At 40.5% G+C, this 21,156-nt stretch overlaps 1 protein-coding gene across 3 annotated transcripts in view; it reads right to left on the reverse strand.

Moving 5' to 3' along the window:
* LOC143782569 (cadherin-7) overlaps positions 1 to 19,417 on the reverse strand; it is a 604,373-nt gene extending 584,956 nt beyond the window's left edge. The window contains exon 1 of one of the 3 annotated variants that reach the window (XM_077270126.1): positions 18,508 to 19,417. The gene's annotated coding sequence lies outside the window, so the exon portion shown is untranslated. The other 2 variants (XM_077270127.1, XM_077270128.1) reach the window with 2 other exon arrangements.
* Between the last annotated feature and the right edge of the window lie 1,739 nt (positions 19,418 to 21,156).

Consider the following 21,156-nt stretch of genomic DNA (forward strand, 5'->3'; position numbering starts at 1 on the left):
AGCAATGCAGCTATCGGGGAGCCTTATAAGGCAGCCTAATAAGCTACAGAGCTGATGCACGAAGATATAGCCTCCACTGTCCCTGCAAAACAAAGGTGGTGTTGGACAGTGGAAATTGCTACAGCACAAGCGGTTTGGGGGTTAATCTTCCCTCCCTAACTATGTCCCTTCTTCTGACGAAGCTGCAGCAATCTCTCCCTATGCTAAGATCGGCAAAAAAAGATGGCGGTCGGTGTGCATGCCCCTTTATACCCCCTGTGACGCCACAGAAAGCAAGCCAATCACTGTCATGCCCTTCTCTAAGATAGTGGGGACCAAGACCTATGTCATCACGCTGCCCACACTCTGCGTCCTCCTTCATTGGCTGAGAAATGGCGCTGAATGCGTCATATGAAACGTGACTTTGTCGCGAAGATTGCCGACCACATGGCCGATCCCACACTGGGATCGGGTCAGGTTTCATGAAACCTGACTTTGAACAAAGTCTGCGATTTTTGAATTTGTTTGATCCGTTTTGCTCAACCCCAGTTATGGCTAGAGTTGGGATTAGGGTAGGGGTGTGTTGGGGTTAGTGTTGGAGTTAGAATTGAGGGGTTTCCACTGTTTAGGCACATCAGGGGTCTCCAAGTGCAACATGGCGCCACCATTGATTCCAGCCAATCTTGCATTCAAAAAGTCAAATGGTGCTCCCTCCCTCCTGAGCCCCGACGTGCGCCCAAACAGTGGTTTACCCAAACATGTGGGGCATAAGCGTGCAACAACATTGGGGGTCTAATTTCTCCTGTTAACCTTGGGAAAATAACAAAATGGGGGCTAAAACTTATTTTTGTGTGAAAAAAAATATTTTTTATTTTCACGGCTCTGCGTTATAAATTTCTGTGAAGCACTTGGGGGTTCAAAGTGCTCACCACACATCTAGATAAGTTCCTTGGGGGGTTTAGATTTCAATATGGGGTAACTTATGGGGGGTTCCTACTGTTTAGGCACATCAGGGGCTCTGCAAAAGCACCGTTATGCCCTCAGACCATTCCATCAAAGTCTGCATTTCAAAACGTCACTACTTCCCTTCCGAGCCATGACGTGTGCCCAAACAGTGGTTTATCCCTACATATGGGGTATCAACATACTCAGGACAAACTGGACATTTTTTGGGGTCCAATTTCTCCTGTTACCCTTGTGAAAATAATAAATTGCTGGCTAAAAAAATATTTTTTGAGGAAAGAAAAATGATTTTTTATTTTCACGACTCTGCGTTATAAATTTCTGTGAAGCACTTGGGGGTTCAATGTGATCATCGCACGTCCAGATTAGTTCCTTGGGAGGTCTATTTTCCAAAATGAGGTCACTTGTGGGGGAGCTCCAATGTTTAGGCACACAGGGGCTCTCCAAAAGTGACATAGTGTCCGCTAACGATTGGAGCTAATTTTTCATTCAAAAGGTCAAATGGCACTCCTTTCCTTCCGAGCCCAGCCGTACGCCGAAACAGTGCTTTACCCCCACATGTGAGGTATCGCTGTACTCAGAAGAAAGTGCCCTACGAATTTTAGGATCCATTTTATCCTGTTACCCATGTAAAAATGAAAATATTGAGGCTGAATACATTTTTTGTGAAAAAAAGTACTTTTTCATTTTTACAGATCAATTTGTGAAGCACCTGGGGGTTCAAAGTGCTCATTATGCATCTAGATAAGTTCCTTGGGGGTCTAGTTTCCAAAATGGGGTCACCTGTGGGGATGCTCCAATATTTAGGCACAGAGGGGCTCTCCAAATGCGACATGGTGTCCGCTAAAGATTGGAGCCAATTTTTCATTTAAAAAGTCAAATGGCACTCCTTCCCTTCTGAGCCCTGTCATGCGCCCAAACAGTGGTTCCCCCCACATGTGGGGTATCAACGTACTCAGGACAAATTGTACAATAACTTTCAGGGTCCAGTTTCTCATTTTACCCTTGGGAAAATAAAATAATTGTTGCTAAAATATTTTTGTGACTAAAAAGTGAAATGTTAATTTTTTCACGCCCCCTGAGGAAGCGGCAATATTCGGACGCGAAACGCGCGTTGGGGTTTGTGACTGGGTGTCGGACGGGACCTTTACATCATCCCACATGGGTAAATAACATTTTTTACTTAATTTGTGTGTATTGCAGCCTTAGGTTTTTACAGCACGTATAGCACCTTATATTTATTCCTTGCTGGACTGCCGGCTCTTGGCAGTTAGCTGCTTCACACACTCATTAGTGTGTACACATGATTTTTGGATATACATACTACAGGAATTTTTTGGGTCTTGTACCGACTTCCCCAGGTCACTACTGCATTTATGGATTAGTCACTGTCACTTTATTACAAATGGTAATATTTTATGCTTATTGATTGTATCTTTAATAAAAATTGGTATTATTTTATATTTAAATGACTGGCAACGTTTTTTGACTCTAAGTTCTCCTAGTAATGTTTTTTCCTTCCATGTTGCTTCTGCTGCTGTGAAGCACCTGAAGGGTTAATAAACTTCTTGTATGTGGTTTTGAGCATCTTGAGGGGTGCAGTTTTTAGAATGGTGTCACTTATGGGTATTTTCAGCCATATAGACCTCTCAAACTAACTTCAAATGTGAGGTGGTCCCTAAAAAAAATGGTTTTGTAAATTTTGTTGCAAAAATTAGAAATTGCTGGTCAAATTTTAACCCTTATAACTGGCTAGCAAAAAAAAAATGTTGGTTCCAAAATTGTGCTGATGTAAAGTAGACATGTGGTAATGTAATTTATTAACTATTTTGTGCTGCATAACTCTGGTTTAACAGAATAAAAATTAAAAATTTTAAAATTGCGAAATTTTCAACATTTTCCCCAAATTTCCGATTTTTTCACAAATAAACGCAAATATTTTCCACCTAAATTTACTACTAACATGAAGCCCAACATGTCACGAAAAAATAGTTTGAGAATCGCTAGGATCCATTGAAGCGTTCCTGAGTTATTGCCTCATAAAGGGACACTGGTCAGAATTGCAAAAAATGGCCAGGTCATTAAGGTCAAAATAGGCTGGGTCATGAAGGGGTTAAATTAAGTCATCATCAATTAAGCAGGTAAAAGATTTGAGGCGGATTCCAGTTTTGGCATTTGCATTTGGAAGTGGTTGATGTGAACCCTCATCTTGTGGTTAAAGGAGCGCTCATTGGAAGAGACCATTAGGATGAAAAGAAAGAAGAAATCTAGAAATGTTAGGTGTGGCCAAATCAACAGTTTGATACATTCTTTAAAAAAAAATAAAGCGCAGAAGTCTGAACATCCACGGAAGTGAGCAATGGTGGGTAATTTCAGAATCCTTTCCATGGTAATAAAAAACCCCATTCACAACATCCAACCAGGTGAAGAACACTCTCTAGGAAGTAGCCGTTTTAGTATCTACCCGTATTTTTCGGACTATAAGACGCACCAGACTATAAGACGCACCCAGGTTGTAGAGGTGGAAAATAGGGAAAAAAATATTTGAAGCAAAAAAATGTGGTAAAATATTTAATAACATAAATAACATACTATTATATGTGGTGTTATTATATATAATAGTACGTTATTATGTTGGAAGCTTCGGGACCAGTGTGGTGTCTGTGAAGTACTATATGAAGACGCTGGAGGGTGAGTGTAAGAATGGGGCCACAGGGCTTATATTGAAAGCACCACTCCAGCACTGCAAAATAACACTGGAGTGCTGCTTTAAAATCCCATGGGAGAACTATAACTCCCAGCATGTCCTGCAGATCCTATGACATGCTGGGAGTTATAGTTCACAAAAGGAGTGGCAGAGTGCTTTATTGTGTTTTGTAAAGACTAACCTCTTAATTGTGGCAGCCAGCCAGCCACTGTGGTGAGGTAAAAGCATCCCATGACAGCACACACAGAGCCCTCCCTCTTGTTGTTTTCCACAGCACAGGTTATAAGAGGAAGCCTGTAGATTCTAGTGGGGAGTCTGAAGGACCTGTGATGATGTCAAGAAGAGGGAGGGCCCTGAGCTGCCATGTGATGCTCCAGCCTGCCCACTTCTGACATCACACAGGTCCTCCTTGTGCACAGCTCTCAGCGTCCAGCCCAGGCAGGTATGCAGCGATCTCCTCTGGCCCCTGCTTCTGCTTCCTCCTCCTCCCCCGGACACACGGATCTCCCCAGCTGCTGCAGGAATCAGCGCTGAGGAAACCATGTGTGTCTCTGCTTAAGTGCAGTATTCATTTGCTGCTCCCGGCTCACCACAGAGCTGATAGGTGGGCGGGGAGAAGCTAATGAATATTCACTGCACTTAATCATTTGAACCATGTGGTTTCCCCAGCACTGATTCCCGGCAGCGGGGACATTTTTCTGCCTCCTGAAGTGGGATAACAGTGCGATCCCACTCGCTGCTGCCCCCCTCTGTTATGATCCTGGAGGTTAGGTGCACCTGGAATGACCTGATGGTTAAACTAAAGACAGGACAAGCTCTGGGAAGTGGGAACTCTGCTGACCGCAAATCCTAAGCCTAACACACACACTAGAAATAGCTGTGGAGCGTACCTAACTCTCCCTAGACACCTCTTTACAGCCTAAGAGCTAACTACCCCTAAAGATAGGAAAATAAGCCTTACCTTGCCTCAGAGAAATTCCCCAAAGCTAAAGGCAGCCCCCCACATATATTAACTGTGAGTTAAGAGGAAAGTCACAAACACAGGGATGAAACAGGTTTCAGCAAAGGAGGCCAGTCTTACTAGATAGACTGAGGATAGGAAAGGGATCTATGCGGTCAGCACAAAAAACTACAAAAAGCCACGCAGAGTGTGCAAAAAGACCCCCACACTGACTCACGGTGCGGAGGTGCCACTCTGCAACCCAGAGCTTCCAGCTAGCGAGGCAATATCATGTTAGCAAGCTGGACTAGAACTTAACAAGCACTAAGAAACATATTCAGTACACAATGAACAACAAATGAACCAGCGGGGACTTAGCTTATGCTGGAGTAGACAGGTCATCAGAAAGATCCGAGAGAGATCTGAACCAGTACTGATACATTGACAGCTGGCATGGAGTAACGATCTGAGTGGAGTTAAATAGAGAAGCCAGCCTAGCCGCAAACGAGGGCAGCTGAGGAAGCAACCTCAGAACCAGCAGTTCCACTCACAGCCACCAGAAAGAGTCCACGGACAGAACTCGCTGAAGTACCATTCATGACCACAGGAGGGAGTTCGAGAACGGAATTCACAACACCCCTCCCCACATGCTACATCCCTACCATAAGACGCACCCACACTTTCCTCCCAAATTTGGAGGAAAAAAGTGCGTCTTATGGTCAGAAAAATACGGTAAGTCTACCATAAAGAAAAGACTTAATGAGAGGGTTCACCACAAAGTGCAAACCATTAATCAGTATTAAAAATATAAATGCCAGATTACCTTCTGCAAAAAAAATCTAAAGATGCAAGCCCAATTCTTATAAGGCATTCTTTGAAAAGATGAAACAAAGATCAACCTGTACTAATATGTTGAGAAGAAGAAAGTATGGAGGAGGCTTGGAACGGTTCATGATTCAAAGCACACATCCTTTGTATAAAACATGTTTTGTATAAAACATGGTGGAGGCAGTGTGATGGCATTCCCATGCATGCTTCCAAAGACACTGGGTCACTAGGGTTTATTGATGATGTGACTGAAGACAGAAGCAGCCAGGTGAATTCTGAAGTGTACAAGGCTGTACTATCTGTACAGATTCAACCAAATGCAGCCAGGTTGTTTGGATGGCAATTCACAGAACAGATGGACAATGACTCAAAAACATATTGTGAAAGCAAGATAGGAGCGTTTTTAAGGAAAAGAAGTGGAATATTCTGCAAGAGCCAAGTCATTCACTTGATCTCAACCCCATCAAACATGCATTTCACATGCTTAAGATAAAACATAATACAGAGATACCCACAAATAAGCAACAAATGAAGTTAGAGAAAACCCAGCATTTGGTCACATCCATGACTTCCAGACTTCAGGCAGTCATTGTCTGCAATGGAATCTCTACAAAGAACAAACACATTTTACTTACGATAAAGTTAATTTGTCCAATTACTTTTGGGCCCATGAAATTAAAAAACCTCGTATACAAATTGTAGCAATTACTAAACATTTCACATATTTTTATTCAACTCCTTTTTTTAAAAAAAAATAGTGGCACGTGAAGCCCAAACCACAAAGAATCGGTCACTGCTCAAATACTTCTTGACCTAACCGTACATACTCCATACAGGGAAATAATCTTCAATCCAATCTTAAATCTATGTTAGCCAACTGTGATGCAGATTAAATCCATACCTTTGTTTTTTCCATAATTTTTCCATTCCCAAGTCATCACTTTTCCAATTTTTTTATGTAAATGAGCTGTAAATGCAGGGGGCTTGACCCTGCTCTTACAGCTCTCTGGTCTCTCTCTCATTACACGCCCACCTCTGATCGATCTTGACTTAGTGACCTACCTCCTCTCTTTTAGACATCTTATGCAAGTGCTTGGGCAAAAGCTCAGCATTTATGCCACCTGAACATCACAATGCTTAGCAGCTTTTTGCACATTTAATTTTTTTTTGCTAAATATGCCTGTGCGCTGCGACAACCAGGCACTTTCCTCCATCATTTATTACACGGATGTCCGAAGCACAGTCACACATTTTAAAAGTGTCAGTAAATCACTATCACCACTCACCATTGTGCCTGCTCCCTGAGCATGCATTTCATTGCATTTGTGTCTTCAAGAATGCAACTGAAAACGTGGGCGCTAAGACAGGTGTAGAGGAGCAGTAAGCAGTTCCCTGCCCCAACATACAGCAATATTATGAGGTCACCTTTTCACTGAAATGCTACAAAAGTGGCAAAGATGGCAGAAAATATACTGTAGATGTATTGGAGCAAAAGATTCCAGTAATTTTTATTGTTGATTTTAATCATGAATAATACTGAACATAGTACCTTGGGTCTCACAGTTTCCCCCCATTTACAGTTCATCACCACAGGAGGATGTGAGTTATTTGCCACAATGAACAACAACTGGATATTTCATTACATTTATATTATTCTCAATGGAGCTACCATATTTACAAATGCCCTGCAGCAAAGAAAGCTTCACACACTGAATTATCAAAGCAAAGCAGAGAAAAGTGAGGATGGCAACTCAAGAGTTAAAAGCAGCAGTTACTGAATGCAGCTGTGGATGTGACTAAAGGATGAGGTGTGAAGTAACTGAAGATGAACTATAAAAAATAAACAACACTGTTCGCTGCTATTTTCTATAGATGAAACAGTCTCAAAACTCTTTTGTAGGAAATTGTGATCTAAACACTGATTATTAATGAGAGTATGTGCATTACATTTCAAAGAAATTCTTCAGCAGCTGCAGTGTGTGTTATACAGTACCGTGTTTTAGTAGGTGCAGAATGTAAAATGACACCTGCTGCAGAACCTATATGCTCAGTATGGCTATGGAGAGGGAACAGTGTGAAATGAGGGCACAGTATGTAGATTGAGTAACGCGCCAGGGTCATTGAGGACAGATAGACAGTGTGGAGGTTTAGAAAGCATGAGGGCAAACAGCAGAAAGTGGACATTCCTGGTATTGGAAATGTTTCATAAAGACGGACAGTGTGGCAGTTATACTTCATAAGGATAGACAGTGTTGGAATAATATCTCATAAGAGTGGTCAGGGTGGCAGTTATTCCTCAATTGGGAGCAATGTACCATAAAAGATGCAGTATATGGTCATGATTCGTGCAGGGAGCATAGTAAGAGGGAACATTTTTCAGAGGCAAAGCATGGGCAGATATTTTTATACATAGGACATTGTAATGATACTTATTTTCAAGTGCACTGTGTAACAATGTGGTGCAGAAGGCCAGAGACTAGAAAAGTCAGCGGAGGTGAGTTGTGGATGTAAAAAGTCATCATGGGGTCAGGACCAGAAAGGGGCAAAGAAATGAGAATAACTCTAATCCAAGAACATGTCACCTTGTTAAGAATAAACTTGGAGTCATAGGTTTATGCATTATAAGTGTATATGGAGGTGCCCTGACATTGCAATCAATCACTATAGTAAGTTTTGCTTGTGTTGCCAAATACTGATGGTGGTTCTAGCGCTATATGCAAATAGTGATGATTGTTATGGTGCTGTACTCATGTACTGATTGTGATTCTGGTAATATATTCATGTATTGAGGGTTTTTTGGTGATGAATATATGTACTGATGGTGGTTCTAGTGATTCTGGAGATATAACTCCTTAACGACGGTAGGCATAATAGTACGCCCACGTCACACTCCGTCCCTTGGATGTGCTGTCAAACGCTGACAGTGGGCATATAACATGCACTTTTGGCAATCGCACAGGAAATCCACGTATCTGTGACACCCGTCACGTGATCGCATCTCATGATGGGTTGGCATGATAACCAGAGGTCTCCTGGAGACCTCTATGGTTGTCAATGCCAGATTGCTATGAGCATCGCCAAGTGGTCGGCGCTCATGCCAAGTGAGGTATTCTGCTACATACAGGTGATATGATCATCGCCTGCATGTAGCAGAGCCGATCAGGTTATGGCAGCTTCTAGTCTCCCATGGAGACTATTGAAGCATGCCAAAAGTTAAAAAAAGGTTTTCAAAATATATAAAAAAATAAAAGTTCAAATCATCCCCCTTTTGCCCCATTCAAAATAAAAAAAAATAAAAAAAATTAAACATACACATTATTTGGTATTACCGAGTTCAGAATCACCCAATCTATCAATTAAAAAAAGGATTAACCTAATCGTTAAACGGCGTAGCGAGAAAAAGCTCAAAACACCAGAATTATGTCTGTTTGATCGCCACAACATTGCATTAAAATGCAATAACGGGCGATCAAAAGATCATATTGCCACTAAAATGGTGACAATAAAAATGTCAGCTCGGTGTGCAAAAAATAAGCCCTCACCCACCCCGAGATAACAAAAACTGGAGACGCTACAGGTATCAGAATATTTAGCACAATGCCAGAATTAATCCATTTGGATACTAAACCATCGGCAAAGTTTTCATTTCTTCTCAGGTTTTCCATTATCAAAACTGACATGAATTAAGTCAATCGCAGTATTGAGAATCAAAACTATTTGTTCATCCTACACCCTTGAGAAAATCTAAGATTGTGGTCAGGTGTAGTCTTTCTATTAAGTCCTACGTGAAAAAATTTAAAGGGGTATTCTTACATTTGGAAGTTATCCCCTCTCCATCAGATAGGGGATAACTTCCCGATTTCTAGAGGTCCATCCACCCTATGTGAATGGAGCTGTGATTAGTCATAAACATTCCATTCACAGAGATGTCAAAGACCAGAAAAGCACAGTGTTCGGCCATCTCTGGCAGTCCCATTAAGAATGAATGGAGCAGCTTGCGCTGTGGATCTTCTGACCAGCTATCCTATTTTCAATAGTGTATGGAAGAGCAAAAGAGAGGTGAGTGAGTTTTTTTAACCCCTTTTCAGCCGATTCAATTCATATTTAATTTAATTTAATTTAAGTAAATCAATATTTTTTCCCCGAGAACTTATCGAATCTGCACTAATCAAATTTCAAGGAAATCACTCATCTCTACTTGGAAGGTATGGTCCTAGTTCCTATCATATTTGTTTATTGCTGCAGTATACCTAAAAAAAAAAAAAGTCAATCAACTTTTTAAACAATTTTGTCTAAAATCTCTTTAATGAGGTTTCCAGACTGTATCCTGTTCATTATTGCTTAGTAACATACTTTTGGTGGGTCCATAAGAAGTAACAGTCAGATGAGAGTATGGCTGCAGGATCTGACTCCACCGGGTGTTTGTGTGAAACCTGATAGGTGAGGATTGGCACTGTGAACTCTGACAAGTAGGAGTCTATTAGACTATTTACATCAGAGTTATAGAAAATAACTACAGAAGTACAAACTGTATGAAAAGTGGAGTCTCACATAATAAGAATAAAAGCCAGAAATGACCTACAGAACACACCGCGGTGTATGGAGGGGAAGCACTATGTTATATCAGCCATAGTTACATGGAAGGAAAAAAATGTTTCTCCATTTACAATTTAAAAGCTAAAATATTTCACTTAGCCCTGTACACAATAAATATATTATCCTTTGTGCGGTATTGACAGTATTTGCTCACAAATGACACAGGCTCATGCGTCCTCTGTTATACACTAATGGCCATGTCCTAGTTCTTCAGCGAAATGTTGCTTCAACTGTTCTTAAAACATGTGGGAACAAAGTAACACAGAATAAAAGGAAAAGCAAAATATATGGAACAGCCACATTGTCACAATTTTATAGCTTGCTCTGCCAAAAACACATAATTCACTGCATTACGACTCTTATTTGTATTGTTTAGATTTCTGCCTGAAACAAGTACAAAATATCTTTTTCTCGATAAAACCTTTTTTCCAATAACGTATTTTCAGCTGCTGAACTGTGTTCTGTTGAAAAGGTGACTTAAGCTGGGAAACAAAAAATGCTCAAAATGCCAATAGCTTTATGTATAGGAGGGGAAACTTTCACTGTTCCCTGACTCCCTCTCTCTGCTCAATTAGTGTCTCCTTTGTCAGTGCTACAGTGACACCCACTGGTTAACGCTGACAGTCCTGAACTTGTACTGTCTCCCCGCAGTCACTCGCTAGGATAAATCGTTACAATGCCACTGTTCATGGACGTCTGTCAACATATCTATCTATGTATCTCTCTATCTAATATATATATATATATATATATATATATATATATCATCTATCTCATATCTATATATCATCTATCTAAATCTATTATCTATCCATCTAGAAAAAAAATGGAACAGCATCATATAGATGAATTCAGGGTGCAGGGCCCTCCAAATAAATATCCATTTGTATAAATAGTAAAAGAGAAAAAAAGGAGGCAGCACTCCAATAAATGATGAAAAAAGTGGACTTTATTAGACCATATGTGCATGATATAGATAGATAGATAGATAGATAGATAGATAGATAGATAGATATGGGATAGATAGATAGATAGATAGATAGATAGATAGATAGATAGATATGGGATAGATAGATAGATAGATAGATAGATAGATAGATATGGGATAGATAGATAGATAGATAGATAGATATAGGATAGATAGATAGATATGAGGTAGATACATATAGGATAGATAGATAGATAGATAGATAGATAGATAGATAGATAGATAGATAGATAGATAGATAAGGGATATATATGGGATATATAGATAGGTAGGTAGATAGACAGACATACAGATAGATAGGTAGATAGATAGCATTTTAACATAGCTATTGAATCTATAAGTGACCTTTACCTATTTAGGTATACATACCCTTATTCAAAGTATATATAAAAAATATATCTAAATATCTAAATCTATATATCTAAATAAATATATATATATATATATATATATATATATATATATATATATATATATATATAATTCTACATAAATAGGTAAAGGCCACTTATATGTGTACACATATCTATCTATTGATTGCATGTATGTTTGGTATATGCTCTCTACCAATTCATGTTTTTGTAGCCTAATAGCATAAATGCCTATCACAGTGCAACAGGAAATCCCACAGGAGATCTTTGCTCACTATTAACTATTCTAACACTGTCTTTGATTTATTGAACTGTATTACTAGTTAAATCCAACTATAGAACGGTAAAGTAAATTCATCAGAAGTGTGTAACTTAAAATACCCAAAAAAACCTAGAGAAAATACAGGAGGTGCAGAAGTAGATATACAGATTAAATAACAATTGAATCCTAATCATTTGAATCCTAATCATTTAACAACTGGGAATGGTTTGCTTGAATATATCTAATAATCTGGGTAAGGACTGGTGACCATTGTGACCATTCTTCCAGGCCTGGTTTACCTATCCATTCATACTAATACAAAAATAATAGTAATAAGAGCTAATATAACTGGTGGAGAACTGCAATATGTAAGACAAGGCAGTGATAATGGGGAAGATAATAGAGATGAGTGAAAAAATTAGGCCAGGTTCATATTGCGTTAGTGCAGTCCGTTCAACGCATGCATTAAATGGATTGCACAACGCAAGTGCCTTTTAAAGATCACGTTATGCGATTGCGCTAGCACAGATTCTCCATCTGTGCTAGCGATGATGGACCCCGAAACGCTGCAGACCACATCCGAGGACCCGTCAAAGAATGACGATAATGCCGATTATGACATGCGTTAGCAATGCGCTACATATTGGCAGTCAATGGGTGCTCTAACACATCCGTTACATAGCGTTAGTGCCGCTATGTAACAGATGCCATCAGCACATTGCCATTAACGCAATGTGAACCTAGCCTAAGCAAAGTCCTGGTCCAGTATTCCATGGCCATTCTGTGAACCACCTCTTTCCTGCCATCATCACTCACTCCCCTTGAGATTAGCCGGCCTGGCGGGATATTGCTTGTGTGCCACACATCATTGATGGTGCTGCTCTAGGCTAGCTCATGAAAGAGAAGATGCTGGTAAGTAGGAGGTGGATTTGAGGGCTCCTGTCCTGTGATCATTGATTTCACACAGTCTCTGTATTAGGGTCCTCTGTATTGAATCACTCATCTTTAGTAGCTTCAGAACTGTAATCAATGGAAGTGAACTCTGATACGTGAGATAAGGCAGATCAGATCTAAAATCACCAGAGGGGAAATATGAAATGTAAAATAAAGGCAGCCATGATTGGACAGATGACAACTAATCTCACTGGAGGTGAACTGCGATATATAAGATAAGGAGGCCATGACGGGACAGATAACTACTCTCACTGGAGGTAGACTATGATAAGGAAGGTAAAGTGGCCATGTTAGAACAGATGACAAGTAACCTCACTGGAGGTGAACGGTGATATACAAGATAAGGTGGCCATGAAGGGACAGATGTCAACTTATCTCACTGGAAGTAAAATGTGATAAGGAAGGTAAGGCTGCCAAGATGGGACACATAACAACTAATCTCACTGGAGGTAAATTGTGATAAGGAAGGTAAAGTGGCTATGATGGGACAGATGATAACTAATCTCACTAGAGGTGAACTGTGATACATAAGATGGGCAGCACGGTGGCGCAGTGGTTAGCACTGCAGCACTGGGGTCTTGGGTTCTAATCCCACCCAGGACAACATCTGCAAAGAGTTTGTATATTCTCTCCATGTTTGCGTGGGTTTCCTCCGGGTACTCCGGTTTCCTCCCACATTCCAAAGACATACTGATAGGGAATCTAGATTGTGAGCCCCATCGGGGACAGTGATGATAATGTGTGCAAACTGTAAAGCACTGCGGAATATGTTAGCGCTATGTAAAAATAAAGATTACCGTATATACTCGAGTATAAGCCGACCCGAGTATAAGCCGACCCCCCTAATTTTGCCACAAAAAACTGGGAAAACTTATTGACTCGAGTATAAGCCTAGGGTGGAAAATGCAGCAGCTACCGGTGAATTTCAAAATTAAAAATAGATACTCCATACCGTTCATTATGGCCCCATAGATGCTCCACATAAAGCTGTGCCATATATAATGCTTTGCACCGTTCATTATGGCCCCATAGATGCTCCACATAAAGCTGTGCCATATATACAATGCTCTGCACCGTTGCCCCATAGATACTCCACATAAAGCTGTGCCATATATACAATGCTGTGCACCGTTGCCCCATAGATAGCTGTGCCATATATATAATGCTCTGCACCTTTGCCCCATAGCTGTGCCATATAGTGCTCTGCACCGTTGCCCCATAGCTGTGCCATATAGTGCTCTGCACCGTTGCCCCATAGCTGTGCCATATAGTGCTCTGCACCGTTGCCCCATAGCTGTGCTATATAATGCTCTGCACCGTTGCCCCATAGCTGTGCCATATAGTGCTCTGCACCATTGCCCCATAGCTGTGCCATATAGTGCTCTGCACCGTTGCCCCATAGCTGTGCCATATATATAATGATCTGCACCGTTGCCCCATAGCTGTGCCATATAGTGCTCTGCACCGTTGCCCCATAGCTGTGCCATATAGTGCTCTGCACCGTTGCCCCATAGCTGTGCCATATATATAGTGCTCTGCACCGTTGCCCCATAGCTCTGCCATATAGTGCTCTGCAACGTTGCCCCATAGATACTCCACATAAATCTGTGCCATATATAACGCTGCTGCTGCAATAAAAAAAAAAAAAACCCATACTCACCTCTCTTGCTTGCAGCTCCTCAGCGTCCCATCTCGGCGTCTCTCTGCACTGACTGATCAGGCACTATATGCGTCATCGCGCCCTCTGACCTGCACAGTCAGTGCGGAGAGACGCCGGGAAGATGGCGAGACGCCCGGCGTGTGGAACGCGGACAGGTGAATATGTAATACTTACCTGCTCCCGGCGTCCCGCTCCTTCCCCCGGACAGCTGGTCTTCGGTGCCGCAGCCTCTTCCTCTATTAGCTGTCACCAGCACCGCTGATTAGAGAAATGAATAGGCGGCTCCGCCCCTATGGGAGGTGGAGCAGCCTATTCATTTCTCTAATGAGCGGTCCCACGTGACCGCTCAGGGGAAGAGCTGCGGCACACGGAGACCGTGGGACGGGCAGGGGGAGCGACAGGAACGCCGGAACTAGGTGAGTATATGACAGTCCTCACCCGCCGACCCCACCACCGATCATGACTCGAGTATAAGCCGAGAGGGGCACTTTCAGCCCAAAAATTTGGGCTGAAAATCTCGGCTTATACTCGAGTATATACGGTATTATTATTATAAGATAAGGCGGCCATGATAGGACAGATGACAACTAATCTCCCTGGAAGTGAACTGTGATACATAAGATAAGGCGGCCATGATGGGACAAATGTCTACCTCCAGTGAGAATAGTTTGTGATAAGGAAGGTAAAGTGGCCATGTTAGGACAGATAACAATTAATCTCACTGGAGGTAAACTGTGATATGGAAGTTATGGCGGCCATGGTGGGACAGATAACTAGTCTCACTGGAGGTAAACTGTAATATGTTAGATAAGGCAGCCATGAAGGGACCGATGAAAGCTAATTTCACTGGAGATTAATTCTGATATATAAGATAAGGTAGCCATGATGGGGCAGATAAGAGCAAAATCACTAGAGTCGAACTCTGATATGTAAGAGAAGGCAGTCATGATCAGGCAGAAATGATCTAATCTCTCTGGAGGTGAACTGTAATAAGTAAGATACAGTAAAGTAGCCATAAAGTGGCAGATAAGAACTAATATCACTGGAGGCGATCAGTAATATGCGAGATACGGCAATGATGGGTCAGATAGGAACTAATATCATTGAAGGTGAATAGTAATATGTGAGATAAGGCAATAACAATATGATTTTTTAAAGCAGCCATACCAGTTTTAGCAAGCTAATTGCAAAGAGCAGTAGAAAGCATTTACAGCGCACATGTTGATATGAAAGTCTTTGTTACCAGTTTACTTGCCATGACAATTGACATGTTATAGATTTCTTATTTATAAACAATTCCTTTTAGCATTACAAGCCCTTTTAACCCGTTCAGTAGAATGGAAAGTCAGAAGTCCAAAGCCACTAAAAAGAAACTTATTTTGGTCTATTTTGGTATGTTTTCTGCCTGCACAGTTAGTAGATTTGCTGCAATTTTTATTCATACTTCATACACTGCTTTATGTTTTGCAGACACATGTGCTTAAAAAAAGTGATTAAAAAGAAACAAAACCCAGGCCATCAGCACTTATGTTACTTGTACATGAAATTTGTAACCTTCAACTTTTAACGGCATAGGACATAGAGGAGTATGCTACTTTACTGCACCTTAGGGTTATGGGATGTTCCTCTTATAGTCAGGTGACATTTTTGGCTTAAAGCTTGCAGATTAGATCACCATGCAGTATGGCATTTATTAGCCATTTTCAAAACAATTCATTTAGCCTCATAAACACACATTATCCAAACCCTGGCATCAGAATGCTTTATTATATCTGGGAATAAGGTAATTAAGAACAAAAGGAGGTCCTCAGGCTCCAAGATTAAACTACATTGAAAGTCACATCCGACGTAAGAGCAAATGTTCTGCAAAATAAATTCTTTCTATGTACAGTTTACAGTATAGATAATTAAAAAGACAAAACAATGAGTCACAGGCCTGGACAATTAGCATGGTAAGGTTGTAATCTACAAATAACCCATAGCGTGGCTCTGAAGAAGGGAGAGTGCATGTGATGCATGGTATGCCAGCTGGCCAGCAGCTCCCTATTGTTTCTAGTATAAATATAGCAATGCTCCAAGATGCTTAAAATATCTGTCTACCTGTGTAGTTCAATGCTAGAGGAGAAAACAGAAGGTATGAACCGATGCACCACAAGCACATGATAACCGACATCTGCTGGCACTAGGAGCGTGGACTCCTACACAGCACACAGAGCTTTAATAATATTCTTCTCATCAGGTTAATACTTGCACATTAATCACTAAGGATTAATAGGTTATGACACTCAGCACTTCTGTCTCTGTCAATTACTTTATTACAAACTGACATTCGCATTAGCAAGAAGTAATGAGCATCAAAGTGTCATAATGCAGTTCTTTCTAGATGGTTTTGAACCTTATAACCTATAAGTATGATATCGAAGCCCTGCAAACACACATTATCCCCAATCAGTCGGGTCATTATATATAATTGCCAAATGCCATATATTATCCATATTTGCTATGCAGAACATGCAACAAATAGTTAAATAACAAAGTGTGGGGTATGATGGTGACCTGTCCTTTATAAAATGATGTTATATTAGCTGAGACAATGATATGACTGAATCCTTAGGGTTAATCCTGGATGTGAGGCTGAAGACTATTATATCCCAATTTTTTAAAAATAAAAATGTGCTTTTAGTGATGTGTGCGACATACTTCTGGAATATGACAGTGCCCTATGTTTTTCCCAAGCATACATTCGTAACTCCGTCCTAAAAGTACACAATACTAGTGAGCAACAGTTGTATGGCAGTATGTAAATAAGCTCGGTAGTATATAGTATATAGAAAAAAAGCTATTGGACATCTATTATGAACTGCTGCACACTGTAATTTACTAGCATCTACAGTAACCATCTAATTATTTCTGCTCCACACTGTTAAGCCCAGGGTTCCCGTGATTTACTTTAGCTACAGTGAGCTGTGGACACACAAAGGTCTAGAATTCCGGAAAAGCTCCCATGTAAGGATAAATCAGGAGATAAAATGTCAGATGTATCCAGATAAAGTTTGTAGTCTATTAATACAAGTTTATCTTATGTGACTCGCATGTGCAGTCAGTAAACCCCATTGTTACTTCTACGCTCTGATAAAGCTTAATGTATTCCCCATCGATCTCCCCGGTGTTGGGAAACACATTATTTGACCTGATCCAGGTGTTTTACTAGCAAGCATCTTCTGCAGAGACTCCAAATATGATATGACACTGATAATAAATAGCCAATCTGATGAAACACAACACCTTGGGTATTGTTGATGCTAATCTAGCACATTCTGCTTAAAAAAATAGAACGTAAATGGACTTGACCTTTCTAATATGCCAGGACAGGTAATTTGTATTCCTAACAAGTTTGCTAGCAAAGCATTTTTTTTTTTGCAATCTCCTGTTACAGTCATTACCTGAATGTTACATAGAGTATTCAGCACATGTGCTCTTGCCTGTGCTATAGGCTGGTTAGACATATAGGAAGACAAGGAGACCCACTGTCACCCACACATTGAGCAGTGCCAACATCAACATAATAATTCCACTGAGTAGCCTGTATCCTGACATTGCCTGGTGAATTCATGTTCAACATCACCCTCACTGACCTTAGCCTCAGCTTGAATTGCCAGGAACACAATGATAAAGTGCCATAATACACACACTGCAAGTCAGAACACTTAGGAGAGCACGAGTCATCAAGCATTTAACCTCACCTATGTTAGACAAGCTGAGCACTTTACCAAGAACATTTCCAGCCATTCATCAGTATGGACAAGTCTGCAAACCAGAGTTAGAGCAGCCCCAGGTAGAAGATCTGCACTCAGCACATAGACACAATGCAGGATGAATATTTACCTGCTCCCAAATTCGGATGCCTATAAGTCCTATCTTAAATTGGCTGCTGTTCCTGAGAAGCATTCTCCTGATATCTTCCTATTCCCGTCTAGCCCTCCTTCCCTTCTGTGCCTTCTCATTTGAAGCATGCTTCTTTTTCTTTTTTTTTTGCAGACTTGCCTTTTTCTATGCTTACTGGCAGCAGGTCTTTTTTATCTCTTTTCAAAGCAACCTCTGATTAGAATGGAAGTAACTTCTAAATGTCATTGATGCTGCATGCAAATGATCCATCTAGCTAACACTGAGCAGGAACCTGGGATACAATGCCCTAGAATGAAATGCTTACAAACAATCCAATGCACAAAAGAGAGTCCAAAATAGCAGAAGCATCTTACCTCCTCCTTCTTCTCCTTCTTTTAGTGGAGCCAAATGAAGAATTGTGTAAATCCTCAGTGCCTTATGCTAAGCTGCTGCTGCTGCTACCTGCTCCTGGAGGAGACATGTGCCTGCTCTGTCATCAGGAGAACTTAGTGGAGCTCTGCTTTGGGCTGTCTGTGCAGTAGTAGCAGCAGCTCAGTGATGAGGGTCTCTAGGGCTCTGAACTGCTGAGAGAACATGCTCTGTGGCCTCTGACTAGTTCACTTCTTCATCTCAGGATATGAAAAGGCAGCACCGTGACTCCTCTCTCTCTTTTTTCCCTTTCTTCTCTCTTTTTGCTCTTCTTGGATACAGCAGTTGCTATTAAAAAAGCCTCCAAAGCAGGAACATCCTCTCTTGACAGGAGGTGCAGATGGAGTCCTCACTATAAAACCAGAGATTGTCTATGAAACGGAGGCGTGCTACTAACCAGATTATATCCTATCAAGTATTTGCATTTAAACGAGCTTCAGGAGAGAGTTTTCAGATTTTTTTTTCTCTTTAGCTTGTCATTAGGAACTAGGATCAATTGAGCTCCCGAGGAAACAAGGCAAAGTCATAGAAGCCAATGCAAAGTTTAGAGTTTTCTTACTTTATAGTTTTGCCCTTTCAATCACTAAAGCCTGCCCTAGTTATACACTTCTTCTCTTCAGTATTTTCTCCACCTGCTGTGTTATCTGGTGTAAAATCCCAGTGTATGATTTAGGCTCAGTGGGAAACTCATCTTCCAGAGAGGTGGCTGTGGCTAAGCACTTTGGAACAATGGTCAGGTCAGATATATAGTGTTGCTGGAATCACTCTGCCTATTGCTCCAGTTTCCTATTGTCTCACTATCCCTATTGTCAGCACCATGCCAATTCAGCAGAGTAGCATTGCTGACTGTTTCACACCTGAATTCTCTTATATAGAATCCTGACTTGATAATATGCAAAAGGGCAAGAAACAATATATATATATATATATATATATATATATATATATATATATATATACATATATATATATATATATATATATATATATATATATATATATATATATATATATAATTAAAATAATATTTTTTATACATCTACAGCAATGTGTTCAGGGAAAGGTTAATCTCTAACCATGTACCAGTTTATTACTTGTTTCTAACTTACATTGTGTATTTATGTATCATGTTATATATTTTGTTAAGTACTGTTTGCATCTTTTTACTAAGGGCAACAACTTGGAGATAAAAGGTCTGTTGAAAATAATAATAATAATTTGCTTCTTTCTATATTTTGCTTTAAAAAAGTAATACAAACATGACTTAAAATAATAAATGCATTACTCAATTTTTGTTCATCAGCAACATATAACAACTAGTGTTGAGCGATACCTTCCGATACTTGAAAGTATCGGTATCGGATAGTATCGGCCGATACCCGAAACATATCGGATATCGCCGATACTGATACCTAATACCAATACAAGTCAATGGGACTCAAGTATCGGAAGGTATCCTGGATGGTTCCCAGGGTCTGAAGGAGAGGAAACTCTCCTTCAGGCCCTGGGATCTATATTCATGTAAAAAATAAAGAATTAAAATAAAAAATATGGATATACTCACCCCTGGACCTTACCGATTGTAACCGGCAGCCTCCGTTCCTAAGAATGAGGAGTTTAGGACCCTCGATAACGTCGCGGCCTGTGATTGGTCGCGTGAGCGGTCACATGAGCGGCACGCGACCAATCACAAGCCGCGACGTCATTGAAGGTCTTAAACTGCTCATTCTTAGGAACGGAGGCTGCCGGTTACAATCGGTAAGGTCCAGGGGCCCCCAGACGGGTGAGTATATCCATATTTTTTATTTTAATTCTTTATTTTTTACATGAATATGGATCCCAGGGCCTGAAGGAGAGTCTCCTCTCCTCCAGACCCTGGGAACCATACACTGGGAACTTCCGATTCCGATTTCCGATACCACAAAAGTATCAGAACTCGGTATCGGAATTCCGATACCGCAAGTATCGGCCGATACCCGATACTTGCAGTATCGGAATGCTCAACACTAATAACAACTTTACTATATATATATTAATTTTATTTTTCTTATTTATATTATATATATTGCCATTACATCGCTTTGAAGACATCATCACTATCCGCACATGGGCTAACATTCTAAATATCTTTAAACATTTAGATATGTCTTTGGATTGTGGGAGCAAACCAAAGTACCCAAAGGAAACCTGCAAAACATGAAGGAGACTGGTGAGGAAAGATGGTGAGCTGGAGATAGAGATATACGCTACATTTAGGCGCTTCGCACAAAATTAGAATATCATCAAAAAGTTAATTTATTTCAGTTCTTCAATACAAAAAGTGAGACTCCTATATTATATAGAGTCATTACAAATGGAATGATCTATTTCAAGTGTTTATTTCTGTTAATGTTGATGATTATGGCTTACAGTCAATGAAAACCCAAAAGTCTTTATCTCAGTAAATTAGAATATAACACCAGCTTGAAAAATTATTTTAAAATCCGAAATGTTGGCCTACTGAAATGTATGTTCAGTAAATGCACTCAATACTTGGCCGGGGCTCCTTTTGTTTCAATTACTGCATCAATGCGGTGTGCATGGAGGCCATCAGC

The sequence above is a fragment of the Ranitomeya variabilis genome, chromosome 6 (genome assembly GCF_051348905.1).
Source record: "Ranitomeya variabilis isolate aRanVar5 chromosome 6, aRanVar5.hap1, whole genome shotgun sequence".
NCBI lineage: Eukaryota > Metazoa > Chordata > Amphibia > Anura > Dendrobatidae > Ranitomeya > Ranitomeya variabilis.